This window comes from Coturnix japonica, chromosome 2 (assembly GCF_054131305.1).
Source record: "Coturnix japonica strain WE chromosome 2, WE-NBRP24, whole genome shotgun sequence".
NCBI lineage: Eukaryota > Metazoa > Chordata > Aves > Galliformes > Phasianidae > Coturnix > Coturnix japonica.
Genome location: NC_140664.1, coordinates 51,470,822 through 51,491,831, shown reverse-complemented (window position 1 = coordinate 51,491,831; position 21,010 = coordinate 51,470,822). Strand labels below are relative to the sequence as shown.

Below are 21,010 nucleotides of genomic sequence, written 5' to 3'. Positions count from 1 at the left end.
TTCACTCATGTTTAATATTTAATATCTGGAAAATCTTAGGATATCTGGAATGTAGATAGCCAGTGACTTAACCAAGACTTTGAACAGGGTTTTACAGAGCAAGGAGGTAGATAAATAAGGAAAAAGAAGTATTGGTATTCACTATTCCTTCTCTGGATGCATAAAATATTTACATGTGATTGGTTACAATTGTAGATTTTTGTTCTGTTTATCTCCTGCAATTCTCAGGGTAATCAGAGTAGCTCTACAACTTACATTACGTATCTTTAAAATTTTGTAAGTATGTTTGGGAAGCTTGTTTACTTATTCTGGATCAAACTTGTTACTATTGTGAAGTATTTGCTACTGTGAGTAATTTTGCTGTCTTGGGAAGATATCGTGCCATCAAGTGAGGAAGACACTCAGTAAATTTATGAGAAATTATGGTTTTTGTTGTTTGCTGTAGATTTTGCTTATTTATTTATTTATTTATTTATTTACGTTCTGAGCTCATAGATCATCTGGGATGTTTGATGAAATAGTCTTACTCTGGTCTTGGTCACAAGAGGCAAGTTATGAGACAGTGGTTGTTCTTGCTTTCCTATTCCTGTGGTGACTGTGTACAGTGCACAACAGAGAGCAAGTTCTGGTTCTTTGTGGATTTCAGAGACTGTGTCTGTCAGAGTATCTCTTGTCAGCCAGTACCCTAGGATGGTACTAATATTAGTTCAAAGAAACTAGCTTTATCCTCTTGACTTAGTGGACGATAGCAAAATGTTGGAAAAGAAGAAAGCAGTAATACAACAAAGGCAAACCAGCAGTGAAAGTGAGTCCGTGAAAACAATGAGCACTCCAAACTTAAATACAGTAAACTAAATGCTTTTTTTGTGGAAATATATACTTTCTATATATTCAAGTCAAATATCTTTCACGACTTTTTTTTTTTTTTTTTTTTTTTTTTAATAGGTGAGTCAGAGTAGACTATGCATAATTTATGAAGACGAATGTCCATGTTCATTTTCATGTATGTCTTAAAGGGTTTTGCGGCCTTGAGGGCATGAAGCTACCACATGCCATAAAGTATGGAAGCTGATAATAAAAACAAGGCTAAGAAGGTAATGAGGAGTCAAAAATGTAAGTTATGGTCATATGGGGTAAGTGCCTCCTTTCTGTTTCCCTAAGAAAGCCTGAGATCTCCTGCTAAACTCTTGTCATGTCAGGGGAGATGGTATAATCAAAGGGAGGTGTACTTAAAATCCATTCCATTTATAGACATTTTTTTTAGCCAGTTTGTTTATTTGTTTTTGTTTTTTATTCCTAAACAGTGCCAGAAGGAGAAATAGTTCATTAGCTCATTAGCAGACTGTACTTGAATTCATCACTTGCTTTGAACATATTTGAAGCCAAATTAAAAAATATTCTGTAACAAGCTAGCTCACTGCTATGGCTTCCATTCATTGCAGTAAGATGTTCCTTTTAGCTTCCTTTCATGCAAAGAATTAATCTGAGTTTTAGACTCTTTAAAATATTTAGGAAACATGAAACATACTATCAAGTAGCTTGCAGGTGCACAGATTTGTCACTCATTTGGTTTTGGGCAAAGGAAGCTGAGTGCAAAGGTTCTGAGAGGACCAGAGAAGTCTGATAAGACCATTTATATGTTTCAGTTGTGAAGTGGAGCAAATGTTTGCATCAGGTTTTCCCTCAATAGAACTGAAGATACAAGATCTTTTGAGGACTTAAGAGAAGGTGAAAAGTGATGAATCAAGTTATCAAAGAAAAGTTAATAATAGACAGATGAAATAGTTTTGAGGAATGGTTTACAATCCAAGAGCTACTCTTTTGTCTCTGTTTTTCCCTGCTTTAATATTGCCATGATTGTTGCTATTCCCTGTTGATATCTCTGGAGACTGGTAACTCCTGGCATATCTTTACAGGAAAATTATTTCCTTAGGTTCGCTACATGGATCTCAAGTTTGATATTATATTAGTATGGGATTCCCTGAGGTGAAAAGGAAGGGGATTGAGTAGGTTTTATCTTTTTCTTATACTAATGAGAACTAATTTTGAACTTTACTTTGAACTAATGAGACCATTCAGTTTTACAGTTAGAAAAGTCAGGAAAATTAGTGACTTGATAAAATATTTTTGTCAGAGGTTAAATTCCTGTCTCAAGCTTGAAGTGGTAAGGTATAGTTAATTATTTAATTAAACAATATTCTATAAGAACATTCATACTCTGAAAAACAGTGTCTGAAATTGTCATTATTTTGGCACTCTTTTGTGTTTTTAGATGTGTAATGTAGAAATTTCAGTGCAAGAATATAATTTCTTCATTGCACCATAGAAAACTACATAATGAGTCAATAAAAACTTAGGATGGTAAACTCTGTGTTTAGTCAAATAATCTCTTTGTTATTGGTACACTGTATTTTCACTTGTATTTATGGAGCTGAAAAACTTAATAAGTGTAACAAAACTTGGCTTGACAGCTATACACTGAATGCTATTGCTACTACTGCTGTTGCTTTATACTTTGGGGAATAAGGTTTATGTTTTCAGGCCTACTTCAGAGAGTGAGTTTTGTGTGGCCACATCGACCATAATATAACAGCTTTCTAGAAGCATGCACTTCAAATCTCTAGAGGATCCCTTTAATTTCTGTTAACAGGGTATGTTCAAATACTCCATGTCATGCGATATTATGACAAGATATTTTCATAACAATGAAAATTTTACAGGTATTACTTCTCAGCTGATGCTTCCATCTTGGCTGACTGAAGAGACATGGCAACTAATGTTGTTTTTTAATATTTTCTGATCACTGAAGAACGAAACGAGTGCAGGTTTATATATCCCATTGATCTGCATATGTATGAAAGTCTAGGAAGTAGACAGAAATACACTAAGTCTATTTCTGAAGGAATTTTACAATTAAAAATTTAACATTCAATAAACAATTGTGAGCAATAAACAGAATGGCATTTTAAGTGTATTAGATGAATAGTAAAAGAAATATATTAGCATATTCTACAAAATGTTGGTGTAATCCTCATGTTCAGGGATGGTGACAAATAAGATAAAAAATAGGTCATTGAAAAAAAAAAATGTTAATTTTTACGGGGCCTTTCCCCCTGGGATCTAGGGAGCAGTCAAGATATTTAATTGGCTAGTATCATGGTAGTGAATACTGAAATGAGCAGTTTGCAAACTGGCATCATGTGAAGTTCCACAACATATATTTCATTGCACATATCTCAAAACCCTGTCCAGGTTTCACCAAAAGATAGTGAAGATAAAACTCTGACATAGTACCACCGAACAACTGAAGAGTTGAAAAACAAGCAGAAAGGCCAGTCTTTAATCATTTTAAACTTATGAGACTGACTTTCTCATTATTCTAACAATAGTAGTCTTTTAGTTGCATGCTTCAGTGAGTCTGAGAGACAAAACAATTAATGGTCAGGCTGGAGGTGAGCGAGAAGAAACTGTTGAGGTGTTTGTGCAACAGGATTTGATTTTTTATTTACTTATTAATTTATTTAATCTAGCTACTTCTACTTTGCCAGTTGTCTTGCTATCCAAATGACAGTAATCATTCTGGTAATCTGTACTAATTATCCTAAGCACCATCAAGTTAGGAAACTCTTTGTGCTATTGCAAAGAAAGATAAAACATGAAAACAAATTTGAAAAGAAAAAAATTATCAGAACTCAGTACATCTTTTCTGTTCCTCCAGCTCCTTTTCAACTTCTCACATGTACAAGTCACTAATTAGTGCATCTCATTAATAGAAGAATCATGATCAGTAAATCTTTCTCTATTACATAAGGACTTGAGAAACATTTATAATCAGAGAAAAGCATGTCTTTCCAAAAGGTGTTCATACGTTCTATATCTGCATGACATAAAGTACTAGTCCTAGATAACAAAAGTGACACTTAAACCGGATCAATCCATATATTTTTTAAGAAATGTGAAGGAAAAAAAACAAAAACAAACAAAAAAAACCAACAATGAAATTGTGACCTTTTAAGTAAAAATTTCTTCAAAATTTTGGAAAGTAAAGAGTCTAGATGGTTTATGACAAAAAGATGGTTCTAATACTCCAGATAGATAGAAATAGAATTTCATGGAAACCACTGGGTTCTTGTTCTTAAACAAGGTGTTGGTGTTTTGGAGTTTAGTGATTGTTCAGAGAATAACAGGCCATTTTACAAGAAGTTGTTTAAAGATGGAAACAATAAAAAATAGCAATTTTGAAAATGATCTGCAACTTCGTACTCGCATATTGACATAACACCAAGGACATGATTGCTTAGTTAAGAGCTTTTTGTATGTAGGTAGCACATATAAATGTGAGGTGTGTTTTTGAAAGGAAAGCAAACTGAGGTAGATGTCATAAGTAACATGGGGGCAGGGGGTGAGGGGGGAAACAACAAAAAAAACCTTGCAATTTCGTTTTCTTCATTCTCAGCTCAGATAACAGAGCTGCTCACAATTTGCAGCTGAGGAGTCATCTGATTGTTGCAGCAACTTTGGAACAGCCTTTTCAAAACAAACAAGCACAGAAGAGGATGCAGGATGCAATGGGAAAACAAATGTGTGAGAATGCCTCCTTTGGCAGCGTTACTCTCTCAGTCCACCTGGTTTCTACTTCAAGGCTCCTCACTCCCACTGTAGAAGATGAAGTCTGGCACCACAGAGCAGCTGCACTTCATTGACCTCTACTCCCAAGCCCTTCATGCAGTGCTAATGCCAAGGAACTGTGACAGCATGCTATAGCTGCTTCCTACTGCTAGGAAGTTGAGGACAGCTTCTGTGGAGAAAAAGAAAATGGTGAAAGCAGTAATCAGTGCTATGTATTCATTTTATAGAATTTTCCTTCCCAGAATTCAACTAACAAGACAAACGTTTTCTTATGCATTGTGTATAAATCCATGTTTTTAATATGATAATTTAAGGCATATTAGTTCTTAGATTGTATTTGAAGAGCCAAAAGTGAGACGAACTACAGTTTGAAGTTTGTGTACCTACAGCTTTTCAGGAAAACTTAGATGGATTAAAGTACAGAGGAACGATTCTCTGTTGCTGTGCAGATGAAACCTATGACTGCACTTCAGTGAACTACTGAAACAGTAAAATGATCAAATCCATATTTCAGCCCTTTTATTCATTAAGTTTTCTTTTTATACTCTTTTCTAACTAAACTGTAATCTGCATTCTGTTTTAAGTTTATTTTTCACTAGACTAACGGGAAAATTCTATACTGGGATAATGGTTGTTGAGCTTTTGGATACTAGGAAGCTAATTATTTGATGTCAGAATCTATCTTACAGCCTTATTAACCTATGAGTAAAGAGAAGCCAGATAAATTTCAGTTGCACATACACAAAAATTAGTAAACATGAGTGCATACTGTGATATTGTTTTTTCCCATTTGTTATGCTGGGTGATGTAGAGGAAACTAATTTCACTTTGGAGGAAAAAGGTAATATTCCACCTTGGAATCAGTGGTACTCATTCCATTTTTAACAAAAGCTGTAAATTTACACTTACTTCATGATACTTCTTGCAAAATACTCTGTCAAAACTGCAGACCCATTGGATTGTATTTATTCAATTTCTAATTAACTCATGGTGACAGGTAACTGTCCCAGATATTTTTGGTTTACAGCATGAAAAGATCACTATAGACACATACAAAGAGGTGCTGATTTCCTCTTGGAAACTTCTTACAGACAGCACACTAGTTATTAAAAGTTCTGCTTATACATAAATTTCTACTTTTAATAATCCTTATGTCACTACTGTGAATGTTTGCAGTTGAGTTTTGGTTGCAGACTTAAGAAGTCTAAAGCATTTGCTAGGAGGTTGTGCCACTGCAGGAACTCCAAAGTAACATATTTTAATTCAGAATGTACTCTTTGTTCAACACTTTTGAGTGCTTTGTTTCAGTTCCTTTAGGTTTCTATGTTTCCCTCTGTACTTAATTACCAATGCTTGAGTTTGTGAGACAAGAAAGCTGTCTCCATATAAATAATACAACAAAGCATTTATGAGCCAAATTTTCTATGACGCAATATAAATGATCATTGAAATGGGGAAGTACTTTATATAGCTGCCTGGAGAATTTGCCTTTTTAGCTACCATTTTATTGATTTCTTTCTTTAAAAAGTAATATAAAAAGCCACAAGTTAATGTGTTGGAGCAATTTTGGCTGAAAACAAGGAAGCAGAAGTAGTTAGAAATAATGTGGTAATTCAATGTTGATGTTTTATACATTTTTAAATCATTTTAATATGATTACAAACTTCAGCTTTATTATAAAAAATAATCTAACTGCTTAACCCACAAGCATTTTCTTTTAAATTATTCATACATCCTCTCTCTTTGCTCTTTTCTAGTTGAGTGGGAAGTTGGGTGCTTGTTGGGTTCTCTCATACTCAGAATAGCTGCCTAGATTCCTGTAGCATATATTATGCATTAGTTGAAAATGTAGCTTCTGTGGCTAGTAGCAGTCTCTTACGAATAAATTTACTACTTTTCAGACAAGTAATCTAGATCTGAATAATCCTGAATGTTTGGACTACTTTTTTTTTTTTTTTCCTCCAGGACTTTGTTTAGAACCTCCTGTACTTTAAATTCTGAATACTGAGATGGTAGTAAAGTTTGACTTATGTCACTTTGATCTTTGCTTTATACCAAATTACCAAATGGTAAGATGCTCCTATTAATATTCCCTTCAGTTCATCTGGAGGAATAATCTGAATACTTCAGATGTTCTTTGTTTTATTTACTGTAATAAATCACCTGTTGTGATCTAAAAACATTTGCAACTGAAATCACTTTTCCTGTAGGCATCATGCCAAATCAAAGTACTACAATGAAGTAAGATTAAGCTATATAGATGACAGAATTATAGAATCACCAAAATTGGAAAGCATCACCAAGATCATCCAGTCCAACCATCCCCATCACCAGTATTTCTAGGAGACACGTTTTGTTTTTTCAACATCTGGAAAATAACATTTTCTATTTCAAGTGTTTTCAATAAAAAGGTGTTGATCTCTATTGATTATTTGCAGGGTCCCATATTGCAGTTGCTCTTTTTCTGAATGATACCCCACAGTGCCTTAATAAAATAACAGGATGTCATTAACAAATCCATACCTATCTCTTTTTTAAATTTCTTGTTAAACATTCATATATTGACTGCTTTTGATTCATTTCAATAATTATTTCAATAATTAATTATTACTCTTAAAGCAAAAGGAAAATAATGTGCTGGTGACGACAGCTGTCATCAAGTGGCAAGCAATGTGATAAATAGATCACTGAATTCTTATCTAATCAATCCATTCACAACATAAACTAAGCTGAAAGTATTGATTGAATAATTTAATATTGCCATTTCATAGTTTCCAAAATAATAAATTGCTGTAACTTAGTAACTTATTGAGCACACTTTCCTCAGGAGACCTGTGGATTTAAAAGGGTCTCCTATTTCCCCATTCCTCAGCAGTGACAGACAGGAATGTATTCATTAATTCTCTGAATAATTTATGCATACTTTTCACTTTATTGATTGTGTGATAGGGGATTTTGTTTTACCTCTTAAAATCCACAGACACAGACATATATAAAAGTTTTCTGTTACTGAGTCTGTGAAGAGTACATTACCAAATAGCCGCTATGGTTTTTGTGATATTTCTTAAATACTTGCAAATAGTTTAACCTCAGCTTTAGCAAAAAACAAAACAAAACTACAACAACAAAACAAACAAACAAAAAACCAAACCAAAACAAAACAAAAAACCAACAAAAAAACCTTTAATCACAGAATCGCAGTAATGTTAGCATGTGGAAATTTTTAAGGGTAAACTGCAATGATGATTCACTCGAGTGAAGGAGAAAAGCTTTATATCTACCAGATAAGAATTTTCCATCACATACTTGAGGTTTTTGTGTTCAAATCTGTTCCAATTTCCACCAGGTCTGCATGTGGAGGGATATATATAGTTACCAAACATTTGAGCATGAGTAAGACTGTACCCAGAAAATTTTAACAACAGTCAGGTCACTTGGCCTTATCCTTCCTAATGCCTTCTGAAAGTCTACTTGTTCAGGTGTGGAGAAGGGGTAAAAGATGCTAAACACTGGGTTCCAAACAGAAAAAATCATAAATTCCACTATATTTCCAGTGAATACTGCTTGAGAAAAGATTGCAACACTCCACTCAGCATGAAAAGTAAGGAGCAGACTGGAACTGAAGTTTTCATCAGCCCTCAGCTTTGGACTATGGCTGTAATAGATGTAAATCTAGACCTTGTGGGTGAAAACATCCTACATGCATCACTGTGATAACCGAGGTAGTACAGCCTCTTTTGTAGAAGCTTGAAAAGGCTGCCACATCAAACCAACTCCAATGTGACACAGTCAATTTTAGCTAGAGAAACTGAAATCCCCCTTCTCCCCTCCCTGCCACCATCCTGTCACACATCCAAATGTCAAGGGGTTCGTGGTATTCTAGTGAGAAGTAATTTGTTTTGCTTGAAGATATCATGGTTACTCAGCATGCTTGATATTCTGTTTTTATTGAAATAAGAGAATGTGTTGATCAAAATGACTGTCTCATATAGTGAGAGTTGTTTTCCAAGTAAGGGAAACAGCTCAATGCTCTTTTCTGCTACTTGTTTTACATATTTCCTAGAAACAGGAAAGTTGATGCCTAATAAGTGAAGCATTTTCTAAATTATTTGGAAAACAGTTTATTACTGTTATCATTATTTATATTGGCTCTTTTTCATTTAGTTTGCTTTTTGTTTTGTTTTTAATCTCCCTATGGAAATAACTCCCAGTCATTTTAGTCAGTGACTTAAACTGACAATTTTCATTTTATCCTCTGAAGAGTGCTTTCCAGATTCTTTATGGGCTATCAGAGATTGCTGGAAGGAGATCTTCTTGTTATTCAAACTTGAAACTCTGTTAGTACCAGATGACCATAAAGAACCAAGAGGGCTATCTAAAGAAATCTGTGTAGTGAATTTTGACTGCAAGAAAATGTAAACTGCCAAGATTTGGATTTGACTAAGCTAGCCTGGGGTCACAGTCAGGAGAAACTCTAATGAGTAAGTTTGCTGCATCAGAGGTCAGAAAAGTATGGATTTATCTTTATGCTTGTCCAGCACCGACCATTAAGAGAAAGAAATGAGCCTCACACTTTGAAGAGATGGTAAGCCTTCACCACAAATTGAAATGGATACTAAACTGAGTCTGCAGAGCTTCTTATTTGTTTAGTGCTAGAGGTATTCATGGCACATTACAGACATGTAAGAAGATGAGGTCCTTGCCCTAAGGATCTTGTGATCTAAGCCAGATAGCAACAGATAATAAATATAGATCCTGATGAGTGAAAGAGCAAAAAGGAAGGATGTGATGCTAGATAAGAAAAGGAAGATAATGTTCTAAGAACTTTAATGTTTCGGGGGTTTTTTTGTTTTGTTTTGTTTTATTTTTTTTTAATTTTATATTTTAGCTTTCACGTAATTCTTGACTTTTTATCAGAAGTATTTTGTTCACCTTTTTAAAGCTGAAGATCTAAGTGTCAAATAAATGATAATGTCAGCATAAAGTTGAACTAAATTATTTTACTACAAAATGCATTTACAGGGGCAAAAACACAAAGTAAGACTGGAAGTCATTTGGGAGGAAAAATTCTTTGAACATGTAGCTAAGCTTCTTTTTTTCCCCCTGAAAATATTTAAGTGTCAGATTATTTTTCTGTATTTAAAAAAAAAAAAAAAACATTTTTTTAGTTACTTAGGAACCGGTGTCTAATCTGTAATGAGATTCCAACTCCCTCATCCCTTTTCAGTTATACAATATTTTATTTTTCGAACTTTTTAAAAAGAAATTCACATTTGTGTTAGGTTGTGAAACAGCAAGCTAAACCAGTATTAATTATATTTACTATTAAATTTATTATCAGCTGTGAAAGGTAAATACATGAGAATATTTACTAATAGTTGATCAAATGTAAGTGGAGAGCATATTTTCACAAATTCAGAAAGATGAGTTCAAAAATAACAAAGGTGTGATTCTGAGTTCTGCTTTGGACTTGCATCATGGTCTGGTCTTCATGAGCATTAAGTTGCTTCCACCAAAGCTGTATGTGGGATTTTTTTTTTTTTTTTTTTGCATCAGCAAAGCAGGATCATCCCTGTACTGAAAACTGGGGCTGGAGCAGCAGGAGTACCAGCTGTCTCTCTGCCTGGTTTTGTGTATTCTTTCGCTTCAGTAACCCTACCTAGTCACAGAGTGCATAAGCATCAACCTGCTTGTACCTCACTAAGGCAAGAACTACTGCTGGAAAAGAGACATGAGAATATATTACTGCCAGAATGTGTACTGCATTTCTGAAATTATTTACAGGTTTGTTATCATATGTTGCAGCAAGACATTAACATAAATAATTTTCCATGTACTTTTTACCATGGCTATCTGCAGGCTGAGGTGGTACAATACCCTTTATACATGTCGTGAAAACTGTCTTTGTAGTTACAGCAAACAGGCTTTTCACTGAAACAGGACGTCTGACTTTGGGTTAATGCAGGCTGTAGAAGTTATCATTATTTAAAACAGAACGTAGCCCTCAAAACAAAACAAAAAATAAAAATAAAAATACAAACAAAAAAACCTCCCCCCAAATTAATCACCTTCCATTCTTAATTTTAAAAGTTTTAGTGCTAGAAAGAACCAATAGCCTTAGCAAGTTATTTGGTGATAAATTACCCACCATTTTTGTTACTTGTCTTTTAATCTCAGATATCGACTCAGATATCTAATCTATATCTATCTAGTTTCTACTTTAAAAAGTAGTTGGTGGTAGAAGTGTGTAAAATCAGGGCTATTACAGCAAACTTGGAAGAAATAACAGACTTCTCAGAGAAAGTGAACTATTGATAACCGATGATTTGCTTTGAAGTAAAGCAAACAAAAGACTGAAAAAATCTGAGAATTCCTATGAGAATGCCACATAATTCCATTGAGAAGTCAGAAAGTAGCAAATGCAAGAATATTGAGTTGGGGAAGAGCTGTAGCAATGGGGAGACACAAATTGAAAGAGAGTATCTTTCCACTGGCAGTGAAGCAATTGCTGATATGACAGGAGTGTTTGGGCTGTTTACAATGGAAGGGTGAAGGAGAGAACAGGTAGCTGCTGTGATTGGGATCAACTCAAAATCTGAGTTTACATTACTTAAAGTCAAACCAACTGCAGCTATGTGGATCATGCATGTTCTAACAGTATGTTTACTGTTAGAAAAGTGTTACACGATGTTCAATTGTTCAATTTTTATTTTTATTTTTTTCCTGCCAGAAGCCTTTTCATACAGTTTCTTTGTGAGTGGAAGGTGGGTTTTGAAGTTCTATACTATAGCCTATACTATAGTAACCCAGATTGTAAAATAAAATCTCATCTGTCCAGTGTTGCTAAACTATGCAAAGAGAAGTTTTGTGCTGTTTTCAGGTTGACCACATGACCACAGTAAGTGGAAGAAATATGTCTATAGTAGCTAACCACGCTGTGTGAGTTATGATAAAAAAAACAGGAGAACAGTGTTACTAACAAGCTTTTAATTATGGAATCATCAAGAAGTCCTAAAAGAGATTTAGGTTATGTGATATAATAACAGTGAGTTTGATAGTTAAATTGCCCTTTTCCAGTAAAACTTGTCCTTAATAAAGCTATGGTCTCCCAAAATTGCAGTCTGCAATTTAATAAATTGTTGACATGTTTATTTGAAGCAATACACAAAAATGGAAAATGTATTGTATTTTAATATAATGTGAAGTAATATAATTGTTGTAACCTGGCATTATCTGTTGTTGACAATTATTAACCTCATTTAACTTACATAATAAAATAATGTCAAACTACTTAGAGAAACAGTCTTTTCAGAATATTTACATTTGCATAAATACATGTACAGTAGACAAAGTTGCAAGTTATTCCTTTCTCACATGTCATTTGTCTATGTACAAAAATTATACAGTACAAAAAAAAAAAACAAAAAAAAAACTCTGAAAGGTATTTTTCTTTTTTGAAAAAAAAATATTTTTTTTACTACATACAACATAGCATTTTGCTTTTCTATAAGATCTACATTTACCTTCTCCTCTCCTCTCCTCTCCTCTCCTCTCCTCTCCTCTCCTCTCCTCTCCTCTCCTCTCCTCTCCTCTCCTCTCCTCTCCTCTCCTCTCCTCTCCTCTCCTCTCCTCTCCTCTCCTCTCCTCTCCTCTCCTCTCCTCTCCTCTCCTCTCCTCTCCTCTCCTCTCCTCTCCTCTCCTCTCCTCTCCTCTCCTCTTTTTTTTCCCCAAGAAAAAATGTTTGTTGTCTGTTTTGTTTTGTTTTACTGTAAATCAACATCATTGCACCTCCTCAATTAGTATTTTGAAGTTATTGTTAGGTGCCATGGAAATTTTTTTATGCAGTAAAAATTGTTAATGTTGAAATTATTATCATTAGAAAATCACTATGGATTAGCAGTCCAGATTTTATTATACTATTGTGTATGCAAATCTAAGATTAGTTTTATAGGAGGCATTACACACAGCATCCATAAAACCCATTAACTATTAAAAATAAGGGTTGCAATAAACATCTTATGTTATTTCAGTGAAAGAACATTTGCAGGAAAATGTATCTTACAATATCTTTCTGCTACTTAAGATATGCTGTTGCTCAGTGACAGCACTTATTTTGGCAATAGAATTAAACTGTAAATTAAAGGATTCAAAGAAATTAAACTTTTTCCATATAAATAAATGAATCTTGGTATACTAGTTTGTAAGTGCGCTCCAAAGCATGTTATATCTGAACATAAGTAAAGGCTTGTGCATGGGAACAATATTTGTAATATTAAATAATAGAAAGATTATTCCAGTGATTACGTTTATCAAGCTTGCTTTATATTGGAGTAGACTGACACAAGACAGAAGTGCAGTGATTCTACATCTGCAGATCTTTTGTGTCTCCTCTAGTAGAGGAGTATCATACATAACTTGCTTAAAAACTAATGCCTATGGTTTATTTCCATGGAAATAAACCTTCTTTGTATAGATACAAAGAGCACAATCAAAATGATAAAGCAAAATCTCAGCTACAAAACGCTATTTTTTCAACATAGTCACCACCACTAATCATGCATTTTCATCAGTGGTGAACTAGAGCTTACATACTGTGATTGGAAAAATCTGCACCAGTGGAAGTGACCCACTGTTGCCACTACAGAAACATACCATGAACCACCTGGCAGTGCTCAGATTTACTGTTTGATCCCTGTTAATATTCATCAGGTGTCAACAAATGACATCAACATGATGAATGGGTGCAATCATTCCCACAGGGAATAATTCAATGTCACTCGTTGGTTTGACACCCTATTCACTTCCATGTCAGACGCCATTTTGTCATATTGCCCCTCTGCTGCCATCTGTTGCACGGCAACAACAAGTTGGAATGTTGCTGAGAAGATTCACTCTCTACTTCCATACCGCCACCATATGCATCTGACTTAATGGCCTAATGTCATAAAATAGGAGACATTACTTTCAGAACAGACCTCATAAACAAGAAGTATTAAAACAGTGTTGTCCATTTTTATAAAAAAAAAGTGATATCTCTAATAGTTATGTTGAAAAACAAAAGTCTCTGAAAAAAATTTTTGTCTTTACTTGGATAAAAATAAATTTTTGTAATAATAAGGATCAGGAAGTACATCATAATTTAAAATTATTTCACAGAATATCTAGTGCTTAAGATTAGTGCATTTTATTGTAAAAGTTCAAATGAAATACAACAAGAAAGTAACCAGTATTTCAAAAAGACAAGTTCTATAATCTAAGTCGTTACCATTCGTTCACATCAGTAGAGAAGAAAATAATGTTTGATGTTAAATTTGTACTAAAGAGCCTAGAATTAAGAATGCTAACTATCAAGGATTTACAAAAAATAAATTCTATCAATCTCAGTACATTGGTGCTGCTTTTTCAGGTAGTTATTCTTGTTGACAAAAGTAATATTGACGTAGTAGTCCTACACAAACTATTGATTTTGTGCTACAATATATTTTGTTTATGGAAACCAAACCATTCCAAATCAACCTGGCACATAATCAGTGGATTAAAAGCTGGCTGACTGGCAGGTCATAAAGCACAATTGTTAATGGGATATAAAGTCACTGCACTTTGCACGTGAATGTGCAGCCAGATGGTGTTTTTTGACACTATACCATATATACATTATTTTCTTTTTAACTGATTGTGCTGAGCTGTGGGAAAAGCATAAGATACGTAATAATTGTAATAGCAACTAATCTGACCTGATCTTTTATCTAGAAAAGAATCTAAAATAAAATAAATAATAAATAAAAATAAATAAAAAAGAGTTGTCTCAGTGAACTAAAAGTGGAGGCCATTATTATTACAAAAGATTGTTGTGAGATGAAGTGGCTCCATGGGGTTCTATATGCTGACTCAACAGAAGATCACGATTCAAGCTTATGACTGGGAAAACAAACCTGTGGGTGGTTGTTGTATTAGGCGAAATACGGGGATGTTATCGGGCTGTGACGTGACAGGCCCTTCCCCATATTCTGGAAGAATCTTGCTACGTGTAATACAGTAGGCGTAGACGAAGTGGACAAAGGTTATATAAGGTCGTGTGTGCTTCAATAAATCGCCATTTTACCACGCTACCACCTTGGTGTCACTTGGTAATTGGTCTAACTACTGCTTCAGTTGGAGGCGAGAGATCGTAAAGCCATTAACGATCATAAAGCCTTCAAATGGTGACCGCCGACGTGATTCGTCACGATTAGGCGTGATTAGGGACTTTTGGAGCAAGGTAGTTGTCTGCTAAACGGCAGCAGGATCCCACTGCGGTAGCGAATCCTCTCGTCGCGGAGTAGTGGAAGCCCAGGGTCGAAGAGGAGTGGCCATCACTCTTCGACAGGTGGGAGAGCGAGCTCGGAATCCCGGAATCTCGGAATCTCGGGGACCCCCAGGAACCTTCGGGGAAGCGCCAGGGAGCGGCCAGGAGAACTACGTTCGGCCGGGGCGACATGGAAGCCGTTATCAAGGTAATTCTTCACGCTTGCAAACTTCACTGTGGGAAACAGGCTCCTTCCAAAAAGGAGGTAACAGCAGTTCTTTCACTGCTGGAAAAGGAAGGGCTTTTAACAAACCCGTCTGATTTATACAATCCTGGCAGATGGGATGGAATTACGGCCGCACTATCTCAAAGGTCGCTGGCCACTCGAAAAGTATCAGAATTCAAAGTATGGGGACTTATCTTGGAGGCGCTGAAAGCAGCACGGGAGGAGAAGCTAGCAAACCAACGTGCTAGAGAAATTCTGGGCTTGGAGACGGGGGGAGGCCGGGGGGGGAGTCTTGACTCTCTTACAGATTCAGTGCAAGGCAAGATGGCGCCGGCTCCCCCGAACACACCTGTTCCTTCGCCTAAGACGGACATTCCAGAAGGCAGCCCTGAACAGGAGGACACCCCGCCTCCGCCCCCCTATCCTAACTCCTCGTATCCTTCATTGGACGCCTACAGGGATGAAGGGGGAGGGAAGCCCCTCGAGGAATGCGATGTTGCTACTGTACCTGATAAGAACAAGGACAAGGGAGAGAGAAAGGGGGGAGGCATGGTGGTGCCACCAGAGCTGAAAGGAGGAGGTGTGGTCCCACCAGAGCTGAAAGGGGGAGGTGTGTTGTCACCAAGGAAAAGTGTAAGGAGGGGTGGTACTTCTTCGTTGTCGGGTCCCGCCTGTTGCTGTGCGTATGCCCAGAAAGGGGGGGATTGTGCCAACCCATGTGATAGTGAAGGTGAATGTGGGTGTGATGATTTCATGTGGCCCGCCCAAGGGGCTGGCCAAGCCGCCCAAGGTGCCACCCAAGGGGGATGTGGTCCTGCGTGGGCCGCCCAGGGGGCCGCCCAAGGGGGATGTGGCCCCACGGCACCCGTACCGTGGAGCCCACCCACTTTCACTGATTGGGCCCAGACAAGGGAGGACCTCCAGACAGCCGACCCGGAAACAACAGCTTTTGCCCTCCCGATAATAGTGAAACAGGACGGTCCGGCTTGGACCCCTCTGGATTCCAAGGCGATTACTCGCCTTGCAGAGTTAGTTAAGAACAAGGGCTTGCGTTCTCCGGTAACTATGTCAGCAATTGAGGCTCTCATGGCCTCAAGTCTCCTGCCGTACGATGTGGTCAGTCTCATGAGAGTGATTCTTGAGCCCGTGCAGTACACGCTGTGGTATGATGAATGGAATAGATTGCTTCAGGCTGTTGTCGCTGAGGCAGCTCGTGATAACAATCATCCAGCTAATGCGCATACAGGTCAGGGCCGTGGAGCTAGGGTTGAAAGAACTACTCTCTTGCGCCTTCAGGGACTAGCAGATGGTATGGTGGGGTCCCCGGAGGGTCAAGCAAGAGGGCTGAGAGCGGGGGAGTTAGCTGCGCTTACAAAGGCAGCCCTTCAGGCGCTGCGGACAGTGGCTAAAGTTGCGGAGCCTGTGCTCCCGTGGTCCGACATCAAACAGGAGCCTTCTGAGTCATTTTCTGATTTTGCAAATCGCTTGATTCGTGCCATTGAAGGGTCTGACCTCCCGAAGGGAGTCCAGCCTTTGGTTGTGATAGACTGTCTCAAGCAAAAGTCGCTCCCGGACGTTCAGCAGATAATTAGGGCAGCTCCTGGAACTTTGAACACCCCAGGGGAGATTATCAAATATGTGCTAGATCATCAGAAAAATACTCCCTCCAATAATGATGGCTTGGCAACTGCCGTGCAGGGAATGGCTGCCGAAGTCAGCTCTGCGATTAAATCTGCAGTGATGATGGCAGCTCGCACCGGGGATGAGAAGGGAAAAGGTCCGTGTTTCAAGTGTGGGCAGCATGGTCATTTTAAAGCACAATGCCCCAAGAAAGCTGGGCAGAGCAAGCCGCAAGGAAAACGTTGTCAGTTGTGCAATGGGGTTGGACATGTTGCGTGTCACTGTCGAAAATTTGAGGTTTTGCCGCAGGGAAACTGGAACGGGAGGGTGCCAGCGGCCCAGGGCCCCTTCCCGCTTCATTAAAATGGGCCAAGCGTGTTGACCACACGGTGGCGCTGACCATGGATCTAGGTGATAGGCCATTGGTGAGGGTCATGATGACGTTGGACCCTGGAGTGCCTACACTAGGTCCTAGGACGGTGTACCTTATAGCTTTGTTGGACTCTGGTGCAGATGTTACTGTTATTGCAGAGCGCGATTGGCCATTCCAGTGGCCAAAGGTTGCAACATCAAAGGTCCTGATAGGGGTGGGGGGTGAAATGACCACCTCTGTGTCGGATGCGGAAGTGGGAATTTCGATCATCAATCGAGATGGCTCAATAGAAAAAACTGTTTTCATCACCCCCAATATAGCTCCGATCAGGGGATCTCTGCTAGGCAGAGATCTTCTTCTTCTCATTGGGTTACGGCTGACAAATTTATCCTAAGGGCCACTGTCCACCACTTGGCGCTGCAGCATGCGATTCCGCTGCGTTGGAAACAGGATACATCTCCTGTTTGGGTGGATCAGTGGCCCATTCCTGCTAAAAAATTGGCAGCGCTCATACAGCTTGTTTCCAGAGAACTTGCACTAGGCCATATAGAGTCATCGCTTAGCAATTGGAACACGCCCATCTTTGTCATTCAGAAGGCCTCTGGATCGTTTCGGCTGCTCCACGATCTCCGAGCAGTCAATTCACAGATCATCCCCTTTGGTCCTGTCCAGCAAGGGGGACCTTTGTTGTCAGCAGTCCCACAGGGATGGCCTCTGATGGTCATTGATCTAAAGGATTGTTTCTTCTCTATCCCATTGGCTAAACAGGATAGGGAAGCCTTTGCATTCACAGTTCCGGTTGTAAATAATCGAGAGCCAGCTCAGAGGTACCAGTGGAAGGTTCTTCCGCAAGGTATGGTCTGTTCACCTACGATCTGTCAACTTGTGGTCAGCAGAGTCATAGAACCAGTGAGAAAGGCACTGCCAGGATGCCAAATCGCCCATTACATGGATGATTTGCTGCTTGTTGCACCTGATGATGCTCAGTTGAAAACGTTGGAGGGGCAGATCGTCCGCACCCTCATCTCTGCAGGGTTTGTGATCTCTCAGGAAAAGATCCAGAGAGAACCAGGGATTGAATTCCTGGGCTATAAATTTGGATCTTCCACAGTAATCCCGGAGGGGCTGGAGATTAAGCCTCAAATTACAAACTTATGGGATGTGCAGAAGTTGGTGGGGGCACTGCAATGGGTGAGGAATGCCATTGGCATCCCTCCGCGCCTCATGAAACCTTTCTATGATCAACTGAAGGGATCAGTCCCACAAGAGGAGAGGCATTGGAATCCAGAGATGGAGTCAGCCTGGCAGGAGATACTGTCAGCCTGCTCCACCAATGCCCTTGCCAGGTGGGAACCTGATTGCCCGTTGGAGGCTGCGGTCACTAGGTGCCAGCATGGTTCAGCTGCAGTGATTGGGCATGCTTTGAACTCTCGGCCACGCCCACTGTCATGGTTATTTTCTGCTCAGCCGGTGAGAGCATTTACCACATGGCTAGAACAGCTGTCATATTTGCTGCGAAAGGCTCGCCTCACTGCGATCAGAGCTTTCGGGAAGGACTTGGAAGTCATCTATTTACCAGGAGCTTTTCGAAATGTGCAACCTCTGCCAGATGAGGTGTCATTGGCTGTTTATGACTTCAGCGGAAAGTTTTGCTATTCAGACTCACTGCCAATTTTTGAACTGGCAAAACCCCTCCAGATATCATTGCGACACAGGGTCCTGGACACCCCTGTGAACGGTCCTACAGTCTTCACTGATGCTTCGTCATCAACGGGCCAGGGGGTGGCTGTGTGGCAAACAGTTGAGGGTGGCTGGAGTTACAAGATGATAACAGACAAGACAGCAAGTGTTCAGATGCTCGAGGCTAGGGCTATGGCAGTGGCACTACATCTTTGGCCCACGAAGCCTTGCAATGCTGTCACGGATTCTGTGTTCGTGGCAAAAATGCTGCTACGGATGGGAAAGGAAGGGCAACCGAGTACAGCAGCTGCAGCCCTGTTAGAGGATGCTTTAGCTATCAGGGTTGCACCCGTTGCCATCCTTCATGTTCGTAGCCACTCTGAGGTGCCAGGTTTCTTTACAGCAGGAAACGACATGGCTGATCGGATAGCAGGGAACCAGGTGTGCACTTTGCAGGAAGCTCGTGATCTTCATTCAGCACTTCACATAGGGGCCAAGGCACTGGCTCGAGCCTGTTCTATCCCGATTACAGTCGCTAGGGAGGTAGTGCAAACCTGCCCTCACTGTAATTCTGCGCCAGCTTTAGGAGCGGGGGTTAATCCTCGTGGTCTCGCTCCATTAGACGTCTGGCAAACAGACTTCACAATGGAACCACGGATGGCCCCACGACAGTGGCTGGCTGTGACTATTGACACGTCCTCTACCGTCATTGTAGCCACACAACATGGTCGTGTCAGTTCTACAGCAGCACAACACCATTGGGCCACGGCTATAGCAGTTTTGGGAATGCCGCGCCACATAAAAACAGACAATGGTTCTTGCTTTATTTCGCGTTCGTCCAAAGATTGGTTAGCTCGCTGGAATATCACACACACCACAGGCATTCCGGGAAATTCGCAGGGCCAAGCTATCGTCGAAAGGGCTAACCGCCTCCTCAAGGAAAAGATTCGTGTCCTTGGGGAGGGGGAAGGCTATTCGGGAAAGATCCCAGTATCACAACAAGGGGAAATCTTGGCCCGCGCACTGTATGCACTAAATCACTTTGAGCGAGGAGAAAATTCCAGGACCCCCACCCAGAAACATTGGCGGCCAAGAATCATTGAAGAAGGCCCGCCAGTAAAGATCAAGGTGGATAATGGGTCCTGGGAGTCGGGATGGTCCATACTAGTCTGGGGAAGGGGGTACGCAGCAGTAAAATGCAAAGGCACAGGAGACATACGTTGGGTGCCATCGAGAAAAATTAAGCCAGAGGTTGGTGGTGAAAAAGAAAATGTCAGGGAAATAACAAGAGCTGAGTATCCTCTTCCAGGACCTCTTGATCGGCCGCCCAAGGAATCCTGAACTGGTGGAGCGCAGAAGAAGATCTTTCACCTGGATACCGAAGAAATTCTTGAGACTCAAGAACCCAAAGGACCCAGAGAAACAACCCCTGCTGCCAACGAGAGACACCATTTTGATGCTGCTATGTCTTTTGTCTTTATGTTGGTCGCCGGTGGGGGGTGTTCACTTGATCCAACAACCTGGGAATCTGTGGGTTACTTGGGCGAAACAAACAGGCAGGACGGATTTCTGTCTTAGCCTGCAATCAACCACCTCGCCATTTCAAACATGTTTAATTGGGATTCCTATATGGGGGAACTCCTCTGAGTTTCAGGGATACGTAAGATCATATAATCCCATACAAGATCCATGCAGAGAATTCTATGCACTAACAGCTATTAACATCACACGCAGAGATTTAGGGAATGACACTGTAATCCTTGTGAAACAAGGTCCGTGAAACAAGCTAACATGACTTCTACACTGCTGAGTGAGCTACTTGAAGACACTGACAGTATTAGACATGCTATGCTTCAAAACAGAGCAGCAATTGATTTCTTGCTTCTCGCACAGGGTCATGGTTGTAAAGACTTTGATGGGATGTGTTGTTTTAACTTGAGTGATCATAGTAAGTCGTTGCACGAGAAGCAGGAGGTGAAGAGGCTGAAGAAGAGGAGGAAGGTGCTAAGGAAGAATCAGAAGAAGGCAAAGAAGGTGAGGAGGAAGAAGGAGAAGAAACAGCAGCTGAAGATGGAGAGTTGGTTTGGTGCGTATTGTAACGGGTTAAGCCTTTTAAGCATGGGGAGGGGGAAATGTTGTATTAGGCGAAATACGGGGATGTTATCGGGCTGTGACGTGACAGGCCCTTCCCCATATT

General features: G+C 39.5%; 1 pseudogene; it reads left to right on the top strand.

Annotated features, from left to right (window-relative positions):
* Nucleotides 1-14,614: 14,614 nt before the first annotated feature.
* Nucleotides 14,615-17,527, top strand: LOC146761810 (uncharacterized; annotated as a pseudogene).
* The last annotated feature ends 3,483 nt before the right edge of the window (nucleotides 17,528-21,010 follow it).